This window comes from Alexandromys fortis, unplaced genomic scaffold, assembly GCF_014885135.2.
Source record: "Alexandromys fortis isolate MF-2015 unplaced genomic scaffold, M_Fortis_MF-2015_v1.1 scaffold_317, whole genome shotgun sequence".
NCBI lineage: Eukaryota > Metazoa > Chordata > Mammalia > Rodentia > Cricetidae > Alexandromys > Alexandromys fortis.
In genome coordinates, this window is record NW_026068201.1 from 743,235 (window position 1) to 747,873 (window position 4,639).

The 4,639-nt window shown below is 38.8% G+C and overlaps 1 protein-coding gene across 3 annotated transcripts in view; it reads left to right on the forward strand.

Moving 5' to 3' along the window:
* Zc3h12b (zinc finger CCCH-type containing 12B) overlaps positions 1 to 4,639 on the forward strand; it is a 199,442-nt gene that overhangs the window by 25,385 nt on the left and 169,418 nt on the right. For all 3 annotated transcript variants that reach the window (XM_050129930.1, XM_050129929.1, XM_050129928.1), the window contains exon 2: positions 3,698 to 3,764. The gene's annotated coding sequence lies outside the window, so the exon portion shown is untranslated. The remainder of the gene's footprint in view (positions 1 to 3,697; positions 3,765 to 4,639) is intronic.

Below are 4,639 nucleotides of genomic sequence, written 5' to 3' on the forward strand. Positions count from 1 at the left end.
TGCCATTCACTGGGGTTACTTGGGGCAAAGAAACCTTACATACTTCATTAGATTTTTCAGCAATCCTTGTTTTATATGGCACCCAGTTAGCAAGCTCCTGTTCTACCACTGCTCCCTGTTGACAGCCTGCTTTTCAGCCCACAAGAAAAAAGATGCCTTAATTTGGGACTGGAGAGAGAAAACTTAGCAGTTAAGAGCACCCTTAGTAGAGGACCCGAGTTCAGATCTCAGCGCCTACATCAGCTGGCTCACAAAACACAGAGATGGCAAGGAATCATACAACCCCGTCTCACCACATGACATCTACATACACAAATAAATGCATTAAGAAAATAAATAAATCTTTTTATTGCTGCTGCAGTTAGAGTGAGGTAGTCATCTATTTACAGCATCACTGTTGTCTGAAAATAATCTGGAGATTGAAAGTACTCATGTTTGTTTCCATTTTTCCCCAGAGTTCTAAATGTCGCACAGTGCTTTCTTCACCCCAGAAGATTGAAGGATTTAAACGTCTTGATTGCCAGAGTGCTATGTTCAATGATTACAATTTTGTTTTTACCAGTTTTGCTAAGAAGCAGCAACAACAGCAGAGTTGATTAAGAAAAATGAAGAAGAAAAAACGCAAAAAGAGAAGACACACAGGAGGTGGTGGCTGCTTTTTAGATTTTGATCCTGGGGGCTGTGTTCTCCATGACCACCACCTTATAGTTGCAGAAAGCCCTAGATGTAATGATAGTGTAATCATTTTGAAGTGTATGCATTATTCTATCAAGGAGTTAGATATCTTGCATGAATGCTCTCTTCTGTGTTTAGGTGTTCTACGCCACTCTTGCTGTGGAATTGAAGTGCATGTAGAAAAGAACTTTGACTGTATGAATCTCTACAACACTTGTGAAAATGATCCAATTTGGTTTATGCACAGTGTAATATTTCTGCAGGCATCATCCAAAATCCCCCACAGACAAGGCTTTCGTCCTCATTAGATGCTGGCCTCAACTGAACATCTGCGACTGTTCTATTAAATTGCTGCCAGAGTTTTTACTCCAGTTACCTCCACTTTCTAGAGTATATTCTCTACTAATGTTATTCAAAACCAATTTTTACTTCATACAGGTGTTTTATGCAATGGCAATTAAAGTTTTTCTTCCACAAAAAAAAAAAAACAAAAAAAAAAAAAAAAGAATTCTCTGTTTAGATCTGTACTCCATTTAAGTATTTCACATGTAATCATTTGGTTGTGATGTATGCCAGTGTCAAATTCTGTGGATTCTTTGTAGAATCTCTTAGTCTTAGTTTTTTCGAATTTCTTAGTCTGTAAGTCCATTTCTCTTCCTGTATTTGGGGTGGTTGACCTATTATTTTTTTTATCAAATAATCAGTTTCTTTCTCTCTCTTTTTATCTCTTAATATGTATAAAGAGCTACCTGATAGTGTCCTGTACATCCTTTATAGTTTCTTCACTCTTTTTCATATATTTTCTTTTTCTTCCTCTTCATTATAATTTCAAGCTGCCTGTCTTCAAGTTTGATAATTCAATTTTCTGGTTTATCAAGGCTACTGCTAGAGCACTTCAGTGAATTTTCTCAGTTTACACGTTTTATTCTTTAGCTTGGATTTTACATTATCTGTTGCTTTATTTGATATCTTCATTTTGTTCATATATAATTTTTTATCTTGATACCTTTGTGCCAGTTATTTTGAATTAATTGTCAGACGATTTATATGCCTTTTCTCAAGTCATTTTGGGAATGCATTTTGTGCTTTGTGTGGTCCACGTTTCTTAGTTCCGCTTCATACCTTCTTGTTTGAGAAAATGTTTGCTTCTCTACATTTCTACTGGTTAGCTAGCTTTATGCAGAAGAAGGCTTTTACCTGAGGTTAGAGATTCTGGGGGTCTCTCACACTTCTGGATTACTCATTATAAAGATTTACTAATTATTTTTCTGATTTTTTTACAATATTTTGCTCCCTCTGCTGTCTCTCTTTGATATTGCACTTTTGGAGCAGCTGTAGTTTTTAAAATTAAATTTATTAATTTATTTTATCTCTGGACTGCGGTTTCTCCTGCAATTCCTCCCCACCACCTTCCCTCTGCTCCCACCCCAATTCACTTCTCCTCTGTTTCTGTTCAGAAAGGACCAGATCTCCCATGGATGCCATCAAATCTTGGCATATCAAGTTGAGGTAGGACTAAGCTCCTCCCTTCGTATTAAGGCTTGGTAAGGCAACCAAGTATGAGGAATAGGTTTCCCCAATGCGTGACAAAGAATCAGGGACAGTCCCTGCTCCCACTTCTAGGAGTCCCACAAGTAGACCAAGCTACACAACTGTCCCATATATGTAGAGGGCCTAAGTCAGTCCCATGTGGGCTTCTTAGCTGTCACTTCAGTGTCTGTGAGTTCCTATGAGCCCAGGCTGGTTGTCTCTGTGGGTTCCTTTGTGACGCCCTGAAACCACATACACACGCAACAACAAAAATGGACTTAGCAGGTTGTATTTATATATTTGTGCATACATACACACATACATATTGATGTATGTAACAATAATAACCAAAGAAAAAGAGGCGCGTCCTGGGAGGGATTGGAGTACATGGGAGGAGCTCATGGGAGGAACAGGAAGGAGGAAAGTGATATATTATAATTTAAAATCTATTTTAAAATGTGAGCTTCATTGATGCTTTTACTGACAAAACAAATCATTTCTGTGGAAAGTAGCCTTAAAAAATGACATGTCGATAGAACATCCCCATTGTCTCAGTGTGTGGGTGCACCCCTCGCGGTCCTGAGTTCCTTGCTCGTGCTCTCTCTCCTTCTGCTCCTGATTTGGACCTTGAGATTTCTGTCCGGTGCTCACCAAGGCTAGCTGGCCTGGGTCTGAAAAGGCCTGGGATAAAACCGGACTCGCTGAACATAGCGGACAATGAGGACTACTGAGAACTCAAGAACATTGGCAATGTTTTTTGATCCTACTGCACGTACTGGCTTTGTGGGAGCCTAGGCAGTTTGAATGCTCACCTTACTAGACCTGGATGGAAGTGGGTGGTCCTTGGACTTCCCACAGGGCAGCGAACCCTGATTGCTCTTTGGGCTGACTAGGGAGGGGGACTTGATTGGGGGAGGGAGAGGGAAATGGGAAGCGGTGGTCGGGAAGAGACAGAAATCTTAAATAAATAAATAAATAAATAAATAAATAAATAATGACATGTCGAACACTTACCCTATTTTATTCCTAAAATAGAAGTCACTAAGTTGTATTAAACTCTGTTCTACTACATTTCAAGTCATGGCAATCTGCTTTATTCTTAGCTGCCTTCAGACATGTTGAGCATGCCCAGTCCTGTCAGGGTTTTGAGAGTGATGGTATTTGAGCGACTACCTTGAGTAGCTCTCTGAAAAATAACATGCTAGACATATGTTCCAACTTTTTCCCGTCCCAATGAGAATCTGAGAGTTGGAATTTTTTCTCTTGTTCCATACTCAGTGAGGGTATCGGGTGGGAGATTATCCTATTTGTCTTATTTTCAATGGTCCCTCCACCTGGTAATCTTTAATACCAGTGTTCAGATTCAGAGAAGATGTAACTTAATTCCACATACCCAGCCTCACCTCACCCCCACAAATCCATATGTTCGACATATGTTTAGTCTCTCTCTCTCTCTCTCTCTCTCTCTCTCTCTCTCTCTCTCTCTCTCCAGGAAGAAGCCAACAATTGAGTTTTGTTCTGATTGTACTGTGCTGAGCTGGGCAAAGATATCATGGCGAGTAAGTACTGCAGCCTTTCATGTTGGCATCAGTATGGCTGGTCATGCTTGCTGAGATGCAGGAGTCTATTAGTTGGTTTCTGGATTTCTCTTTGAGGAAATTAGACTATGTATTATTGTTGAATTTGGTATCTCCAAGTTCAACCTTCTTTTCTACCATCTTGTTTACATAAAGACTCTCCATTTTATTGTTTTATTTTAATTCTTTTTGCCCAGAGATCTAGATCTGTGATGATATAAATTTTAGATCATTTGTCATGATCCACAGATGCCTATGAGTCTAGGTTCTCCCACCCCTATTTTTTATTTTCTTGTTAAAACCAGGTAAATTATACCTAAATTCTGTCCTCAACTTTGATAACTATGTTATTTATGTGCACTCTACTTTGAGTACATATAGCTATTTAAAAGACACATGCTAGCCGGGCGGTGGTGGCACACGCCTTTAATCCCAGCACTTGGGAAGCAGAAGCAGGCAGATCTCTGTGAGTTCGAGGCCAGCCTGGTCTACAAGAGCTAGTTCCAGGACAGGAACCAAAAGCTACTGAGAAACCCTGTCTCGAAAAATTCAAAAAAAAAAAAAAAAAGACACATGCTATTGTGTTTTATCAGTTATATAGTTTGCATTTAAGTGTTTAAATTAAAACTGACTCTTATTTGTTTGCTGAGATTTTCCAATATTTTTCCCTTTGTTTCAAGAGTATTTTTGTTGAAGAATTTTATGTAGCTTTTTTGATAGATTTTTATTTTAATTAAAAATATTTCCATAGCTTTCTTTTTTCCTTTAATATCTCCAATCCCTCTCCCTTTAAATTCTTTTTTTTATTGAGAATAAGAAAAAGAAGTTTCCGCCTCCTCCCAGCCTCCCATTTCCCT